Source organism: Ammospiza caudacuta, chromosome 8, assembly GCF_027887145.1.
Source record: "Ammospiza caudacuta isolate bAmmCau1 chromosome 8, bAmmCau1.pri, whole genome shotgun sequence".
Taxonomy (NCBI): domain Eukaryota; kingdom Metazoa; phylum Chordata; class Aves; order Passeriformes; family Passerellidae; genus Ammospiza; species Ammospiza caudacuta.
Window position 1 is genome coordinate 29,082,636 of NC_080600.1, and position 20,328 is coordinate 29,102,963.

Genomic DNA, 20,328 nt, shown 5'->3' on the forward strand with positions numbered 1-20,328 from the left:
CTGAGCAACTCCATATTTGGAGTTTTGACACACCTTGAATTTTCCCTTAAAGGCAAACATGGTTTGAGCAAAAAAACAGACTTCTTCAAACAGCCCCTGCTGTCATTCATCCCTGCTGAGACTCCAACATCTGTTGGGAACTTCTATATCTTTATCTGCTGAGTGGTGATATTGGGACTCTGCTCTTGATAGCTGCTGTAAAAACAGGAGACAGCTAAGACTGGATGAGGCCGAGGTCAGCAGGAGAAGATGCACAGGGAAATGAAAGGGCATACCCATGTTCACATCAGAAATAGTAGCAAGATCAGGATTGGATTTCAGTCCATCTGAAACTCAACCCAGAACTGTGCCATTAAGGGATATTTTGATTTGTTGTCAGGGAGCATTGGGGAGGACAAATCCAGCTCACAACTCCCCCCAAATCAATCATGTTCATGTCAGTTATATTTATCAAAATGAAAAAATGGTCAATAAAACTATGTTATTGAAAACAAAACTTTTCTCAGTTTAAAATCAAACCAAAACAACAAAACACAAAAAAAAATCCCCAACAGCATAACAAACTTGAAAAGTAATTTAAGTTTTATAACTTCATTGCACTTCTTACATTAGGAAATGAGTATTTTTTTCACAAGCCACTCCATATTATCATCATCTTTTCAAAGGGATGAACCTGTGACCTTTAACATCAAAGCCTGGACTCCATCCTTAGAATTAAGAAATGACCTGCAATGCTTGTTATTCTTAGGTGACTCAACCAATGCAATGTATAATTTTATATATATATATAAAATTTTATCTATATAAAGACATGCAGACATGCATATATACTGCTATAGAAAGAGAAGAAAATGTATCTCAGGAGGAAAAGAATTAAATTACCCACCAGTAACTGAATGCAAAGCTGCTTATGCAGACGTTTTCTTCTAAAGATGTGATCTCTGTCTATGCAGTAAGTACATGCAGAGACTTGCTGTATCTGGATTGACAGCTCTGGCATTATACATTTGTGGGGAAAGGTTTAACAGCATCATGAAATTACTTGGAAAAACTTAATAGATGGAATTGTACCTTCTTAGCCTCCCACATTTTCTAAGATAAACTGAAGTGGGAAATTCCACAAGGCTGATAAACAAATTTCTCCCTCATGGACACTGTTAAGCCATCATGTTGAAAGGCTGGGAGTGGAGACTGATACTCCCAATTTGAAGGGAGAAAAGAAAAATATTGAGGTGATTCTTTTCTGTGGCTGTAAAGAAGTTCCCTTGACTCACTCCACACAGCACAGTCACAAGGAATCAGAAGCAGCAGCCCCAAAAGAAGTAAAAATCAAGAAAGAGGTGGGGTTGTAGAAAGGTTCGCAGCAAGGTAGGACAGGATTTTGCTTTGAAATGTTTCAGACCTGCTGGATCTGCAGAGGTTGCAGCTCACCAGCTGCCTCATCAAGACAGTCCAGCTGGGTGCTGTGCAGGAAGAAGCTTAAAAGCGAGCTGCATGTGAAGATAATGAAATGGATGAGTGGGGAGGCTGTTTCTCACAGATAACAAGAGTGGTAGACGCTGGGAATTTGCATATTAATTTCCAAATTCTGTTCTTATTTCCATTGTCTTCTGTTGTAAAATGATGGTCTCACTACATCTCAAAGCAAAGTATCCCAATCAAGGGATAGGTGAGGCAGAGAGAAAACAGGGCTGAGACCAAGCTCAGTTCAGTGAAAAGGTGCTAGGGATGAACTGCAGTGATTCAGCTGTATGTGGGATCTGCACAGAGGCAACATTGCTGGAATGGCTGGTCCTATCCCTTGGGCATGGAACCATGGTACCAGCAGGCTCTGGCTGGAAGGCAGGGTAAGACATGGGAAGGCATTCCAAGAGAAGTCTTTAGGCTCATCTTTCCCAGAAACCTGGCAAAATAGACCTAAATTTAGGGAAATCTCTTCTTGGCTTATTAGCCAATAGAGCAGTCTTTCCCTCCAGAATTTTCTTGGGAGAAAATTAATCCAACATCTGTAAATCAACATAATAGTTGATGGCCTGTTTCAATTTCCACTAAAGAAATTGTTCTTGAAATAAATTTTTGCTTTTTTTTTCTCCTTCACCTCTTCTGGCTTGTCCTGCTGTCACTTGCGCCTTGACTGAGATGTTCCCCCTAGCCATTTTTTCCTACTTTAATAAAATTGTTTCACCTGCTTTTCTTTCTTTCTTCACTTCTTGAGGCTGGAAATATACTCATAAAATTCTTACTGGAGAGAAAAATTATAAAAAGATTCCACCCCAATGTGGTGGAGTTCTAATTGCTAAAAAAGATAACCCAGAGCAGGAAGCATTCAACTCTTGCTGACACCCCACTGCACCTACCCCCAGCCAAATTTTTCTCATGATTTTCAGGTCAACCATGTATTTGAGAGCCTCCATGCAACAAATTATCATTTTACTCATTCAAGTAAATTTTCTTTGCAAGCTTTCGTGTAGCCTGAAGCCTACAGCTATTTTTGAATCTTTCTATCTTTCTAAGGGCGAGGCAGAGTCAAGTTACCTTGTCATCAAATTCTCATTTTGGCAAGAAGGGTGGTGGGGGTGAAGAAACAGGGACTTTATAGCAATAATCACTAACCAAAACACTTCAGAGTGCCTGAACTTGTTACTTTGTCTGTTCAGTTCTTCGACAATATGTCAAGCAGAAAGAAAACAGCTCAATTTTTCACAAGCCTGGTTGCTTTCTGAAGTTAACAACAGCACAGCAACTTGTTTGAACTAGTAAATGGAGGGAACATGCTATTAATACCAGAGTCACAGTACCCCATTCCCCACAACCCACCAGATGTCTGAATTTAAAGTGTCACCTCACGAATCACATAAGTTTCTATTGGCAAAATCTTGGTCTGTGTTCCAAATGCCCTAGAGGCACTGAGCTGTTCTTGCAAGGTCTTTGATATCGTCTGTTAGTAATATGGTTCTAAAAGGCCATGTGTATTTATGAAACATTATTATTAATATAGCTCCCGTTCCCATCATTGTTTTATTATTTTTGCCTTCTTTCTTTCAAGGGTGACTAGATAGTTCTGGAAACTGAAGTACTGTACAAATCCTTTCACCTTTCTATCAGCCCAGTTTGGTATCCTGCCTGCTCCCTTGCTGGTAGGTGGTATGGCATAGCTATGTGCTCACATCAACACTGCAGTTTCTAAAGAAGAGTGATTCTAGGAAGAGTGAGATTCTGAGAAAACTGTGAAGGAAACCAGAATAAGCCCATTCCCTCTGGAATCTGGTTGTGTCAAATTTTAAATTTAAAAAAGACTCAAAAGCCCTAAATGTTTATGCCAAAACTTTCTTGGTCTTCGTCAAAAAGTCAAAATTCCTGTGGAAAGAAGACTCTTTTCAAGAAAATGTACATTTAATTGAAGTGTCAAAGCTTCAGTTTCCCAGTAAAGCCAGTGTTGACTACACCTGTTGCAAAGCTGAGACTGTTGGGCATCTCCAACTCCTCCTGCCTTGGGATTGTCCTGGGCCACTGGACTTGATACAAGGATCTTGCATGGTGGGGAGAAGAAAGTCAAAAGCTTTGTTCATCTGAGCCATCAGGTAATAAGAAAGAGCTGAGCCTTGGTAGGGAAAGAAGCTGAGAAGGAATTGGAGACTCAGGAGCTTATGGGCAGAGGAGAAATTGGAGGGAGGCAAGATGCCAAAGGGATGAAAAAGGGTTTATGTGGAGGGAGGCAGACCTGAACCCTGCTCTGGGTCTGCGCAAGTTCAGCCCAACATTTTGGGTCACAGTAACCTCCCAAACAGGTCCTTTGTTCCCATGATGAAAAGCTTGCTCTATGACCTGTGCTCTGGTGAAGACGTCCGTTGCAGTCCCAGGAGCCTTTCCTTCAAGTCAGCCAAGAGCCCGAGGAAAGGAAAATCCACTGGCTCTGGTTGCAGAGACCTCATGCATACACATACCTCTACATGAGGGTCAGTCCCACTCCCAGGCATGCTGTGCATTTCTTCATTCTTCATGGTTTCTTTTTTCTTTATTTTTTTTCTTTCTCTCTTTTTTTCTGAGATCTAAAATTAAGGAGTCATGCAGATGGAAAACATCTGCCTGTTCTTTGTGCACAGAAAAAACATAACACATGGCAGGGATGATAAATAATAATAAATAATGATGATGATGAAAGCACTTGGAGAAGCACAACTGTTTGATTTGTCCAGAGCAAGCATCACACGCTCTCTGTCCAGGCTAAGAAAGATAAATAGACCACTGTGGTTTGTAATTTTGCAAATGGCAACACAATTTTGAGGCATTTAGGAAGAGCAGATGCTGAGCATGGCTTGACTTTCCATGGGTTTGCTCATTAGTGCCTAGTCAGAGGCTCCTCAGGTGTGCAAAAGAAGCCTGACCTCTCCTGAATGCAGGTCTATTTATGTATGAGTCACAAATCACTGTCTCTCCTAAAACTAACACAGCTAGGCCAAAGAATGACATAGCCTCCCAATGATGTAATAGTCTATTTTCCACCTTGTTACTTAATACAGGGTTATGAAATCTAATCCAAGGGACAAGTCATATATTTACTTCCCTAAGGTTATCACAAAAAAAGGGTAGCTTTTCACCCAGAAGACATAATTCTTGGTGTCTCTCAAAAATCCATGCAGAAATCAGCTCTAATTGTATGCCTATGGATCTCACCTGAAAATCATAGATTTTCATCAGGGTCCGCTTAAAAACTTCTTCCAGGGTTTGGTTTGTGCCTGGTCATCTCAGACTGGAGGTAATGATGTTGTAAAACCCAGTGAGTGCTATCTGATGGAGAGGGACAAAGAGGATTATGTAATGAGTTGTTGGGTCTCAGGTGAGTTTCCAGACTGCAGGTGTTCTCCTTAATGTCTGCCATCAGGCTGGTGCTCTCCTGCCTTTGTAAGCAGCTAGGCCCAAATGAATCCTGAGTTTGGAAGGATCTGAAGCCGTGACATGTTTGCAGGCAGAAATACAGGCATGGTGGGAAGGAGTACTGTGAACTCCTGGACAAAGGAAGGTCCACATCCATGTGAAGGGAGAAGGTGATTCCTGTACATGTGTGCATGCAGGGCTGAACACTGATAAAGAGAATGTGTCAGGACCATGTGTATTTGGGGCTGACTGAACAATGTGACAGGAAAAACTTCACAGGACAGTGACAGTCTGGTGTACCTTCAGACTTCAGCTGTTTATGGGAGGTACCTCTAAGAGCCTAAAATCTCAGCTCCCACCCAGGGCAACCATCCTGTAATATCCTATTAGGATGATCCACAAATGGAAATAGCGTTGACAAAGCCCCAGCACTAACACTCACAACAAGCCATGCTGTCTGTGTGTGCCTTTGTGTGCAATTTGCCAGTATGTTTGTGTGAGTGTAAACACAGCATAGCATTTACTTTGTGTGCGTGTGTCTGCTGGAATGATTGAAGCTTAAGATTAAAAAAAAAAAAAAGAAAAAAATGCAAAGGAATTAGAGCTGAGCAACCCAAGAATGATGATGCAATGGTATTGCAGCAGCAAAAGCAAAATGATCTGCTAAAAATACACCAGAGGGATTTAAATATTTCCATAAACAGATGGAGGTCGGAGCCCAAATGTAAGAGAAAAATGCAAGTAAAGGAAATTGTATTTGACAACAATAAGGGTCTTATAGTTCTTCTGTGTCTTTTATCCCAAAAGGTTTTTTTACAGATGCTCACACTTGGGCAAAAGCGGAGTCTGACCCCACAATGCTTTACTCGTGTGAGTAACCCTAATTTATGTTCATAGACTCAAAGGGGCCAATGAGCAATACCTTGTATGAATTCTTTTAGAGGAGGCATCTGGTAGTGCTTTATAATGAAGGCTGCAGAGGAGATTTTGCTTTAAACCTATCTTTTATTTATTGTCATAATTTTTTTTCTGTTTCGGAACTTTTACATAGTCAGTTCAAGTTTTCCAAACATAATCCATGCCTGAATGTGAATTTTATTTGGATGCATGAGGAAGAATAGCTTCAGACTGACTGGAAAAATATGCTTTCCTGTGACCAAAAAAGTTCAAGCTTCTTCCTCCCTATTTGTTACCCCTTTATCTAAACAAACGAGGAAAGACTAAATTTTTTTTTTGCTGAGTTGTCCTAAGGGAAGACGGATATGATGATGTTTGGTGAAGTTTCAAAATCAAAAACATCCCAGAAATACTTTCAGTTTGTATGTTGCTGAAATCCTGAATGTGTTCTGCAGAGGTGAAATTCAGCTGCTAGAGTAAGGGTACCAGAGACCTGTATGACAGGGACTCCTTAGAAATCAGAGCCCGTGCTCCAGCCGTACTTTGATCTTGTCCAAGCTCACCCAGTTATGAGAGAGAACCTGGCTTTCTGACTGGAAAACCAAAACCAGGTGTGATACCAGCTGTAGCATTTTCCTGTGGGTCACCTTGGCTCATGACAGAATTTAGGGAGGATTAAAGAGCATCATCATAACCCCTCTTGTGTCTGGAAATTGCAGTCCCACTACTTGAATGAGGGCTGAGAGGTACACAGGCTAGGGAATCTTGATTCTTGAGCTTCTGCATCTCAAGTTCCAAGCAAGGATTAAACCTTGTGAACCCACACCAAAATGCATTCTGAGTGGGGGACAAACAACAACCCATTTGAAAGCTTCTATACAAATTCTTTCTTCTGGACAAAGGAAACTAGTTCTCTTTCAGGAAGTAAGAAATTTATTTGAGTTATTTTTGTTTGTTTTATTTTTAGATCTTCGTCATGTCTAATAATCAGCCTAGACAGAGAAGGGTAAAATGTTGTTTCAAGATGTAATCCACCCCCCCCACACACACCCAAATATGCTGAAATTATTTTGAGAATACTTGGCTTTAAAGTTTCACGTTTCACACTCTTCTTTCTAAACAAGCATCTGTCCAAACCAACATATTTCTAGGAAAATGCATTTCTTTTAAATGAAGCTTTTCAGTAGGAAAATATCTTACTGGAAAAAAATGTGTTCTGATCTCTTTTTCAGACAAACAAGAGTGACCATTGCATACTGTGTTAGGAAGGTCAGGCTGTCTCATCCAGCCTTTCCTATGGATGCCTCTAGGCAGCTTAGTGAATATGATTTATTCTTTGGTTTAGTTTAATCCTTGCTTTGTGCACTGCACTGTTCTGCCTTGGTACATTGTATGAGTGCCCCAATCTGTAGGAGCTGGAGCAGAAGCTGTGTCAGGTCCCAATCCAAATGACTCTGTCATTCTAACCATGTCATGCCATACACAACACAAAGTAAACCTATCAAATTCCATTTAACCTAATTTAACTGTATTCATCATGATGATGGTGAGAACTAAGCACCTATAATTATACACCCAAAAAGGGAGGTGGAGATTCTTAAATGTGAGGCTTGAGGGCCTGATCACAAGACATTAATGTAAAAAGGACCTCAAGTTCTGTTTTGAAATGATGAAAGATCTGTATAGTGCTCTGTGGAGATAACAGAGAAAACAGGTTTTTTTGTGCCTTCAGACGTTGTCTGATGACAGATAGTAAATTTCTTTTTGGGTAATAGTAGAGCCAAAATCATAGCTTCTTGCCTATTTAACATCTTAAAAAATAACCCCAAAACCAAAAAACCCCAATCAAATAAACAAAAACCAACAAAACCCTGCAACTTACACACTGTACACTTGCAAAGGCAGGAGAGATTTTTCTTCCAGCACTCTTGACAGTGACAGGAGAGGTCAGACCTCCTGCGTTACCCAAACCAAAACATTCCAAGCCTCTGCTTGATATTTTTACTGTTGTATAGCTTAAAGTAATTTTTGTTTCACCTGTTCTACCCTCTGAGTGCCTTATTTCATATGGTGATATGCGCCGTGTCTTTGCTTCAGGCGGCACAAACTGCATTAGGAAAGGAGCTTTATGAAAACACGGCAGAAATTAGTTGGTGACGCCCTAAAGATTTGCATTGGGGAAGCCTTGGTTTGCTGCAGACAGCTCCTCTCCCTTTGCTATGTACTGAGGTAAACTCCCAGCCTGGGCTTGGCTCACTCTCCCTTGTGAAGAGTCACTGCTGATGTTGATTTATTTAGCGGTTGAGTGGTAGGTTTTGGAAGAGGCAGGAGGAAGCTCTCCCTTCCTGTTCACACACAGCTGTTCTCCTCTGAGACCCATCTGGATTCACTGGAGGACAACTGGCCTTTGCCAGAACTCTATCGTAGGCAGTGTTTACAGCTGTCCTGCATGGAAGACCGGTGTGTGGTCTGAAGCTATCGATGGAGAAGAGAGACAAGTGCATTCCACAGAATTTATTCCCTCCACAGCTTCCGGAGCTCCGCAGACTCCTTGGTATCAGCTGTCGTGACCCCCTCGGACCCGGGTGAAGCAGAAGATGGGCTGTGCAGGGCTACTGGTGCTCCTTGCAGGAGCTATCACATTGTGCACAAACTTTATCCTTTGGAAAGGACTTCAAGCCAGCTTTGGCCTTCAGAAGCAGCCAGCTCCCGTGGTATTCGGAACCATAGAAAAAAATTCTCTGGCAAAGCTGCATGTGTACAAGAGCTCACTGTGCCTGGAGAGATAAGGGAAGGGTTACAGGAGCTTCAGGAATTTGCCTTTTTTAAGAAACCTGCCAATAAAAAATAGGCCCTGCAAAGTTTACATCTTTAAAACATAAGGACAAAATAAAAGTATCTTCAAAGTTCCTGGTCTGTGCAGATGAGAAGAGGCTGGGAAAAAGGAATTCACCTGTTGCAATGCTGTGGAGGAGTTCTTCCCTCACACATCCCAGCAGAGAGGGCAGCCCATTCCCTCAGCCCATTCCAGAGGTTATAGATGGGCCTGTTGCACACAGAATTACCCAGTCTACTAACAGTGCTTACGAAACATGGAGCCAGCTGCAAAGTGTGGGTGCTATCCTCATACTATTAGTGGTGGCATTTCCACACAGGTGGATTCCAAGAGCATTAAAACCTTTGAGCTGTCCAGGTCAGTGAAGCCAGGCTGCCATTACAGACAGCAGATTGTCCCCAGTAACTTCTGCAGCAAACCAGATCATGCTTGCTCTCACATAGGCTCATGTAGGCAGATGTGTGTTGCAAGCCAAGTGACCAAATGGCTTATGTTTCCTTGGGATCTTCTGCATAATACTGGGAACATGACACATTGTAATGACCCTGTTGTCTTTCTGATTCAGTCTTTGTCTTCTCTCCATGCATTTATGCTTTTTAAACCAAAGAGAGACTTTTATGATAAAGCCTGAAGATCTGGGGAAAAGATTCTGGTTTCCTGGATTATTGCAGTACCAGGACCTGGGATGACTGTGAAAGTTCATCCCTGCTTTCCCTGAACTTCACCCTACTTTATGTTATTTTCATTAGAGGACTGCAGCGTCCATTACTGGTCCCCTCAGAGAAAGGCATGGGCAAATTCCAGGATAAACTGGGAGAATTGTGGAGGCAAGCTCAGGCCTCTGTAGCATGGAGTTGCAGTGGAGAACCTTGATCAGCTCTGACTAAGTTTATTTTTAGTTTAAGTCAGTAAATTCCATAATTTGAAGACATCTGAAGCACAATGACAGCATGAACCTAAGTGAGTCTGTATGATGGAACTCAATGGATAGTTCATCAACCAAGACAGAATCCAAAAGAGCTTCATTTCTATCTTTCAGGAGACCATATGCACAGCTCCTCTGGAGGTTCATCTATCTCCAGTTTAAACCACTCAGTTTCATTCAAGTGTGTCCAGTTCTGCTCTGAGTTACACCCACTGACCTGAGCAGAACCACATGAATGTTAGCCACAAAAAGTGAACAAAGCAGGATTTAACCCTCTTCCTTTTTCTTATACACTTTTCAATACATGTCACAAAAAGTAAAATCTCAGAAATCTGAGATTAAATCTGACATTTAATCTGGAAATATCTGTCCATATTAGACCACATAATTCACCAAATGGAAAGATGGAGATTCTCCAGGATTAATAACATGGAAAAGTACATTATTTGATGTGATAAATATTTGGAAGGCAGCTTTATTGTCAGGAGTATAAGGACCCACCCGTTACTTGGAAAATCAGGACAAAGCAACAGAATATCTCACTTTAAGGAAAAACATCAAGGAGAAGAAAGGAAGTTATCCAAGAACTGGGGAAACTTTACCAGGGCCTGCAGGGATTTTAAGTTGCAAGACTGTTTGTTGTTTGAACTGAATCACACCGATGTAACAGAGAATTTGTCCTTGGCAGCAGAACTGTTAGAATGGAGAGTTAATTCTCCCTTGTGTCAACCCACTGAATCCAGGTCATCATGTCTTAATTAAAGTGTACATGGTATGAAATATCATTGAACGTCAATCCAGTTCCTTAGTGTGCAGAATGCTATGTTTATTTATGGGGCTTGGCAATCACTTTTGGAAAAAAAAATAAAGATACTCCAATATAAAGTTCGTTCATTAATGGGAGGAAAACACTGTCATGCCCTGGATTCTATTCTCAGCTGGTTTGGTGAGATTTCTGCCTAGGGGTCATTTTTTTCACGTGTTAAGGAGGTTCTTTGCTACCTCAGCTGGAGACAATTTGGTCTTACTGGGATGATGATGTGTGCATTGATAACGTCTAAGAAAGAAAAGACTGCCCTCCTCTCTCATGCAACATCTAGAAGAACCACTTCTCTGGGTATCCACCCAGCCCTGGGGCAGAATTTCAGCCAAACCTGGAATTTCATCACATTCAAAAACACTCCCTGAAGTCTGATGCACAAAGGATGGACAAAGCAGCAAATGCACTAGCTGTATATGTTGAAATATTACATATATCTAAGGAATAACTGCTATAGTGGTCCAGCCAAGGAAAACAGCAGAGCAAGTCAGATTGGTAGAGATGGGATAGATAGAGAAAGTGCCAAAATAAATAAGGTTTGATTATGGCTACACGCTGTCCTCTGCCTCTAATTTTCTCTTGCAGGGAATTTCCTAGAAGAAGGCCAGCATAAATGGTCATGCCTAGCTCAATCGTTCTCTAAAGTTAACCCATTCCTGGTTTGTGGGATTGTGCCCTCAATTGGCTTTCAAACACAATTATATACATCAGCTAAGTTCTGCTGAGGTTTTCAGACAAAAAGCAGTGAAGCTATTTTTCCTTTAGAAAAAATGCAGTGAGTGGAAAGGCCATTTTACTTGTCCTGTTGATGCTCTGCAATTGGGTTGTTTAAACCCAAGAGGAGTTAACCCTACAGAACACAGAAGTTACTGGAATGACTACAGAGCTCTCTTCCTTATCTGGGTCCCCATCACAACAGTCCAAGAGGGAGATAGCAGCAGAGATCTAGGAAAAATCCAGGTACTTTACCCCACTACCAAAGTGCCTAAAGTGCCTAATTTATTTTTCAGATGCCTTAGCTTGGAATGTTGGTGGGTCTTATGTTTGACTTTTTTTTTTTTTTTTGGTGTGTGTGTTTGTTCTTATTGGTTTGGGTTTTGCTTTTTTTTTAACTGACAGTAAGAAGATAGAAATTTTACCATGAGAGTTTATTTGAATCAGGTTCATTGCACTTGAGGGTCATAGCTGAAGAAGACAGTTTCCAGGAAAGGGTAAACAGAAGGCCCTTGTGCACTGTACCCTGTTGCAAGAGCCGTACTTGCAACTCCTTGTAGGGTGCATTCAAAGGTGCCATGCTTGAGTCACACCAAAAAAAAAATTTCTGGGACCCCTGTAACATTATGACTTCACAGTAGCCTATGAATTTAGAGATAAACTGCAAGGAGAGCAAGCTTAAACTTGTACAGGACAAGAATGTAGTCAGTTAATATACAGTCCATCTTCCCTCTGTCTCTGTCCAACCAAATTAAATACACAAAAAGAGACTGCTCTGTCTCCTAAAGAGCTTTTTCCCCAACAGAAATGAACTGAAATGAGAATAGTAGAAGGGCAGGCTCAGGAATGATTCATTAAGTGCAAAACAAGGGAAAATTCATACCAAATGTTCCTTGTAACTGCCCTGCTGCTTCCAACAGCCTTTCTCGTGTGCTGTAACTGTGGGGTCAAAGCTGGTGTTAAACTTTCACATGAGGTCTATGCACATAAGTGTGGAGACCGTGTGCCTCTAAGATTCTCCCTGCAAACACCTAAATCCTGCTGTGCATTGCTTGGGTAGCCAGCTCCTGTAGTTGCCAGGTCTCCATGCATATTCAGGCAAATATCCATGTAGGCAGGTAATAACTAACTAGCTACAACATGCTGAGGGAAGAGCACAAGGCGATCCCCAACGCACCCTGCAAATTCCAGAAATCCCCAGCATAGGGAAAGTACCACAGATTCACACCTGGGAATTTCCATGTTAAATGCTGGATTTAGCTCACAAAGTAAGCTGCACAGCCATTAAAGGTTTTGAGACTCTTGAGGCCTTTAAAATTATGGCCAAGAGAACTGTATCTCAACACCTAAACTGGAAATTGCAGCAGGTGCAAAGCCTGAGCTGAAGAGAACTATGGAAGAATCAGTCTGTAACACCAATGCCTGCTTTTCTATAGAGAAATGCAACTCACATAACAGAAGAGCAAATCCACTAAGCTCATCTTTGAACCCATCTTCCACCAGGAGTGGTGGTGGAGGATATCCATGGTGTATGAATTGCCTGCAGCCCCAACCCCTTTGAGTGCAGTCCTACCAGAACTGCTGACACGTCTTCAGAGGGGGAGCTGCTAATAGAGACCTCATGTGACATTGTAGCTGTTTTATGCAAAAATCCATAAAATTATTAAAAGCTTCTGCAGAATCAAAGAAAACTCAAAATGAGAAAGGCCAACAGTTTTTTGGATGAAGCAATATTGTAGCTTGAATCTTGTTGCCAGGCTTGCCTGCTTCTCTTTTCTCTTTTAATTTGTTCAGACTAGTTTGAAATGAGTCAGTGATGGTGCTTCCTCAGGAGAGCTTTGTGGCTTCCTAGCTCTTGCTGTGAGAAACATCATCCTCATGTTTGGCCAGGTTTTGTTTAACTCAAACCTGTACTCCATTTCCCTGTCTCTCAATAAACACATCGAAAGCCCCACACTTTTTTCTAATGTCTCCAGGTAGCTTCTGGGCTTTTACTACCTTTTCCCATCACCGGGGGTATTTCTACATAGAGACATTTGAACAGGCCTTACTCTTTGGCCAAGCAGTTTGGGCATATGAGATTCTATTTCAAAAATTGTGTACCTGCCTTACTGAACCAGAATATGGGGTAAGAAGCCAAGCTAGGAGGCAGGATATGGTTATGTTTGAAAGCAATATTGTGTTAATGCATATACACAGCTTTAGAAACGTAGCAGGGCTGTTACAGTGACATCTAAGGTTTCCCTAGACATTCCTGCTCTTTCCACCCTGTAATTTTATATAGCGAGCCAGTAAAATAAATGAACAACAGACATAGGAATCTGCCTGGAAATACATTGATCCCAGTACAGAGGATCTGGACCCAGCTATAGGTTTTGCTTAGAGGCTGGCCTTCAACTTTTGTTGACTCATCAGCCCTCCTGATTTCACGTTGGCTGAAAATATAGGGTTTTAAAAAATACATTATTATTTGTAGACCTTTTACAAGTAGTCCATAAGCTGGAAGTGGAGCCTGCGGAGGTAGTTTATAATTTTGCCACTCAGCCTGTTTTCTTCTTCTCCTTTTGCATTGAAGACTTCACAGGGTTTTAAGCTGGCAATTAAAACCACTGGAGCACTTTTATTAGCCCTGCATGCCATCTTGTTCTACCCATGTTATTTACTTATGCTAATTAGTCAGGTATTAAAGAACAAACACAGCAATTAATTAGTGGTCTAACCAGAATTATAAAGAAATAAAGGCTTTTCATGGGTGTCAGATTTGAGTCACTCACAGAAGCTTACAGAGTGAAAAAATGAAGAGAGATGAGTCATGGTCAAAAGAAGCATTTTCAGTCACGCAGTATGGCATCCAGATGTGTGGGAATTGACTACACTTTTAGTTTTCAGGGCACCTTGAGTCTTCTGACAGCATTTATTCTCTCAAAGGGCTGGGTTTGACAGGGAGCAGCAAGCCATGGAGAGACTGTGCTGTTCAGGGAAGCTGGCTTGATGTGGTGACCTCAGGTGTTCAGGTAGCTCATCTTGGACAGAGGAAAAACATCTTGCCCTTGAGGCTGGACTTGCACATGACTTCCTGTCTCAGATGTCCCTGGATGAATTTAGATGTGTCTTCTTTACTGGAAATCTGAACTTACAACTTTGGAATTGACTTTGTGCTAGCAAGGCAGTTTATGAAAAGGCAGCTATCCTGTGGTGCCTCATGGCCTGTGGATGTCACATCTGGGGGCCCTGGCAAAAGTAGCCCTGTCCTTCACTTGTTTGTACCATGCAAACACCAGCTTAACCTGTCCCTCTCAAGAATCAGAGCCATTCAAAGTACGTGACAGTTTTAATGTTTATTGTCCACTGTCTTTGATGGCCATTTGGGAAGAGGATTTCTACTCCATAATTGTTGTGCCACAGAAGGATGGTTAGAATCCATCTTATTATGAAAACATGGAAAGTGTTAGTGAGGGAAGGCAGACAAGTGCAAACTTGCACTGAAAGTGCAAGTATCCATTTCTGTATGCAAAACCCTTACAGTCACCAGCTAACACTTGCAGCTCAATACATGAACAGCTCAGAGGTTATTTGAGGTTCATCAAAATGTTCCTTCTTGGCTTTGTAGTCCATGACTCCACTACAGAAAGATTTCGCACCCTCTGGTAACCAATCTAGGCAGATAATGAGTCACCCCTGAGATAACAACCAGTGATGCCCAGGAGTAAAGAGGATTTCAAGGAGAGACTCCTGGTGGCTGAAGACAGCATGAAGATGAATGATGAGAAATCACGCAGCACAGATGCATACAGCTCTGTGAAATGAACATGGTTCAAACTTTGGGGTGTTACGTTTTTTGGCTGCTCCAGCTCAGAGTCTGCAGAACCTCTCGTGAGCATTTGAGCACACTGCTGTCACTCTAAAGCAAAACCATGAGAAGAACCAGAGGAATCTGTCATGTACAAACACCACCAGATATGTAACTGAGTAATGACCTCCCAAACAGCTGAGAGGAGCAGCAGATCTCATATTCACCCAGAGAAAGGTTGCTAGCCCCATCTATTGCTACCATTGCTACTATTGTTATTTTTAATTGTCCCTTCTTGCCAGGGTGCTCGCCAGCCAAATGATGCATCCTAAAGGACAGCATGGCATCCACAGAGCTGCCAGTGAGACAGCAGGAAATGTTTGAGGGGTTCCCTCCTCTTGCTTTTGCTGCACAAGCTGTTTGAGGAGACAGATCAGTCAAGGAACAGAGAAACATCAAAAAATTAGACTAATTTCAGAACTGAAGCACTCAGCAGAAAAGAGACCAGAAGGAGGAGGCCTCAGACACTTGAGGCTATGCCTGAGGATGGCATGAGTCAAGCAAGGGTTGCAATGTGAAGGGCAGATGTGGAGCTGAACCTGCCCATTTTGGGAGCAAACTTCCTCCTAACACAGTCATTGTTACCTACTGACAGCTCCTACAGGGATCACCTCTGGGGCAGTGTGGAGCTCCCATTCCTAATGCTGGGAGTTGAGGGCACTCAGTGTGATGCAGTAAAGAACAAAAATAAAAGGTTGCAGCTCTGTAAGTGATTTCAGATAGTGTGGGCCAAAATAGTACTAGAGAAATAGTACCTCTTAGAATAGTGCAGATGTTCTGAGCAATGCTTACATAGAGAGAGAGCTGCTATGACTTCAGCACTAAGAAAGTTTGCAAACATTCCTGTTTTGACATTGACATGGTTATTAACAGCAAAACAGACGTGAATTTAGGGCAGACATGAAACAAGGCCTGAACTGAACATGTAATATTTTTTTAAAATTTTACTGAGATAGGATTCCAAAGAATCTGATCCCTCTTCCTGAGGGATATTCCTCCCCTTTTACTTCTATTTAGCTTGTTACCAGAAGAATGGGACTGAATTTGGTCCTTCAGTGGAGGCATATCCTGTTCATCCTGAGAAGCATGTAGCCCCATTGTGGGAGTGGGACCCAGGCATTCCACATGATCTGTTTGAGATGGGTGAAATAAACTTTATGGAACAGGGAGAACCACAAAAGTTACCATTTCTGAAATTTAGTTGAGACACCAAAAATTAATTTTCTTACCATTGGGAAAAGCATCAAAGAAGGCATGGAAAAAGGGAGAAATTAGGATTTTGAGGATTTCCTCCAAAAAGGCAAAATAGCTCTCTTCTCTATGTTGGGCAAAAAAAGTCCCAAATCTGCCTAAGGAAGACAATCTATAGAATTGCAGGTAATTTCTTGATGGCCCTTGATCCAGCCATTAAATAGGCCTGACATTGTTAGTGTATAAGAGCTGGTGTTTTTGCAGCTTGTAGTGGCATGGCTGGAAGCCATATATAGAATTATATAGACAGGATGAAATGTTTCCAAGGGAAAACATGCACAATGAGAATATGCTCTGTTCTTCCCTAAAGCAACAGGCACTGTTGCCAAGCTATGCTCAGTCAAGCTGCTGTACGTACCAGGAAATGGGCTGTCTTCCAATGTAAAGCTATAAAACAAGACAGATAAAAGGGGTTGAAATAAAAATAAAGGGAAAGTGGAAACTTTTTTCCTTGCTTATATTTCTCCCTAGACATGGCTAGCCCTTGGAAGGTGCTGCCATTATTATCTTCACCATGGCATCCATGAGCTTTCACCATGCCAGGCTCTGGCGGCCTTGCCCATCTCCTGCAGCTCAGCAGGTTCCACGTGCCTGAGCAGCAATTTGCAGGTGGCTCAGAGCAGCATTGCTGAGCCAATACCCAGTGCCTAGCTAAAAGGGAATGAGAAATTACTCCCCTGGAACAACCCTCTTTTATTCCATGGCCTTTCATCAAGTTCTGAAGGGAAAAAGTGAAGATATTGAAAAGTAGAAGGATCACGTCCCCTCCCCGTGCTTCAGTTTCCCCATTATGTGTCAGGTGCAAATATTTCACCCCAGAGCACTGCATGCATGGAACAGTCACTATGTGCACAGCTCTGTCATCACCACGGGTTACTAACACATCATTGCACCTATTGCTGTGTCTTCTCTCAGCCTTGATTGAAATCCAGGATGAAGTGAAGGGACACATACACTGCACACAGACATTCACTCCCTTCCTTCAGAGCTTAGGTGTGACAAAAAGCAATTCTTTGCTATTAACTGCAACAGGTCCAGACAGTGAAGCTGTTTTTGCATGGTGCCATTAACAGGGAGGGAGAATTGATGAGGAAGGACAACATTTCTCTATTACCCCCCAGTTAAAATTTCCATTTGAAAACACCAAAAATAACACATTTTGTCAATGCCAAAACATTATTCTCAAATATTAAATGTAATAATGTAAATATGGAATAGAAAGTATCAATACACATGGTACCTTATGCCCAAATATAAATGTAAACTGGACAAAAACAAGCTGTGAGTGAACAAATTGGAAAACTTGGAACAAAGTAAGATTTTCTTGCTGCTGTAGCAGCCTGACATTTTTCAGTCACAAATTTGCTCAGCATCACATGTTCCCAAGAAACATTTTGCCTTGAAATGTCCCTTTCCAATGGAAAACAGCTTCTGTCACAATTTTTTTTTCAGCCAGCTTTGACTGTGGCCAGCAAGGGCCCATGGGGATCCTCTGGGGAGAGCTCAGTGCGTTTGCTTGGGAGTACAGCATGCCCTCAAAAGATGGTGCTGCAGATTAAGAATAGACAGCATGGGACCCAACATCTCTGCTGAAAAAAATGAGGAGGAGGATGATTTTTTTCCTTTAGCGTTGCTTCAGCACAATGCCAGGATATTCTGAGAACGTGTCAGCACTGCTCTCTAAAACCTGAAGCACAGGCACACATGGGCTCACACTGAGGTCTGACATCTCAAGAACCAGCACAATCCTAGTGGAACTGAGAAGTGTTAACTAGAACAGAAGAGGTTTTGGGCCATGGAATTGGCAAACTCAAGGACATGAAGCTCTGGTAAGGGAGATTACTTGAGTTCTGTTTTGTTTAAAGGAAGTGCATACCTGTGTTGCTCTTATCTGTGTCTGGGACTTTCCTGAAGTCCTGTCTCAAGCAGATTTTCTGACATAAGTTAAGGTTGTGCTCCTTAACAGCCTGTCTTAGGGGATGACTAAGAACATATTCTGGATTTTGTCTGTAAAAAACTGTAAATTTGACATTTCTGCTCCTTGTCCCTCCCCACTATAGCACTAAGGAGTTTTCTGGAGATGGAGGATAGACAGATTCATGTCACACTTAACCTTTGCCTCCCTGCAGAAGGGTGAGCAGCCAGGATGTGCAGAGCCATGACTCAGAGTGAGGGTAGCCAGTGGAGGAAGATAAAGTTGGGGCCATTTCAACAGTAGAAGCAGGAGGCTGTACAAATTCAGTGAAGTCTTTTTTCAGGGGTAAATTATAGGAGGAAATAAGGCCTGCCCCTTTTCAGCAGGACTTCTCTGGTCTGGTCAGTGTCAGGCATGAAGTAGATGAGAAGAAGTGGGGTTGCCTCTCCAAATTGAAGGTGTTTTTAAGAGTCTCTGAGACTTCCAACTTCTTTACCTTTGAAGCAGAGGAAAGAAGGTGATTTGATCAAAGTCTTCCGGTGAAGGTTTCCCTTGGAAATCCAGCTCCAGCTGGCAACAGCCAAGGTGGCCCTGGTTGCCTGATCTGCAGGTGAGGGAAAACTGGGCAAGAATCCATTCCAAATCTGGAACAAATGGCCCTACTATAGTGAGCACAGTGGTGTGTCCTCTCTGAGGCTGGTTGGAAAGTGATAAAAAGCACACAGGAGAAGGTGTAAAGCTGAGGATTCCTGTATGCTGATGGTGCAGGCAGAGAGGCAAGCACAGCAAAATACGTTCATTTGGTGGAGCTGCTGTGGGTTTGGGCATGGGGTTATTGCAAAGATATGATTTACGTTTGGAAAATGAGAAATGCACGTATCTGTGGCTTTCTCACTTGCACCTGTGCTGTGCTACTGTGGAAGGTAGTGTGGTACTCCTTTAACAGGCTTGGAACCCTCCCCCAGCACTTAACATCTCTCATTTTTGAAGCTGCTGGGAGTAGGACAGCAAAGGGCAATCCGAGAAGTGTTTTCTGGGCCAGATGCACACCTGATATTTCTTGCTTGTTCATTTGGCTGTCTAAAGCCCCAGCATGCACTTGTAAATGCAGGCGAGATGCAAGATTGGGCGTGAGGAGCTGAGCTTTGCTCCCTGTGAGTTTGACTTTTAGCCTGATGTCATTATGAAGGTTTATTCAGTTTGTTCAGTTTAATCTGCCAAGCCCCCCCTCCCAAAAATGCCCTCAGACCCTCAAATCTGCCTACTGTTGCAAAATCAGAGCTTGTTATGATACTGAAAGACTACAGAAACAGATGTGAACCCGTTATGAGGAAAGGGTGACGGATGGAATTTCACTTAGGAGTGACTGAATATGTTAAAAGAAAAAAGAAAAAAGAAAAGAAAATAAGAAGGGCTCTAAGAAAATGCAACCAATAATTAATACAGGGATTGAGCTTGCCTGAGGCTACCTGGAGGCCCAGTGCTTAGGAGAGAGAAAAGAGGATTAGGTACTTGGCTTGTAAGAACAGCACCCATCAGCTCCAGCAGATAAGATAATCGCTAGAGAGCCCTGTGCCTCCTGCCTGGTGGCGTTGGCTGGCAGAGGGACTCGAGTTACCTCCACACGCCCACACGGGAGCACAATTAGCGAGGTGCTGCAGGCAGGGCTGCTTTCCTTGGAAAACAGAGCTGAGCCCTGCAGCTGGAGGCCAGAAACTGGGAGGTGAGTGTGTTCCAGCAGGGAAGCTGCTGCCATGGAAGGGTATGGCACTGATATTGCCTCCATGCCTGCTCAGATCAAAGGGGGTAAGAGTCTGGGAACAGACTCCTTCCAGTGACATGAAGTAGCGACACGAACTCAGACCAGGGACAGAGTAAATACATGTGTGTGTATATGAGTGTGTGTGTGTGTTTAACACAGCATATAGGCAAACAAAGACTTTGCCATGGGATGTAGCTACAAGAATATCTAGCCAGGTTAAAGGGAAAACAGAAAGGCTCTGAATTTTCTGTTGAATACAACTTTTTTTCACAGTAACTGGAATGAATTGTCATGGTTTTGATAGAGATGCTAGATTCATTGATACCTAGTGCAGGCCAATATTGGTTATTAAAGAGCAGAAAAAGACCTAACTTAGGGTCTGAGTTTGTTTCATCCCATGTGGGTAAATTCTACCATTTTACTCCTTTCTGGGGCCCTCCTGGTGCTGCTGAGTGTTTGAACTGGGACATGCCAATAGACCTT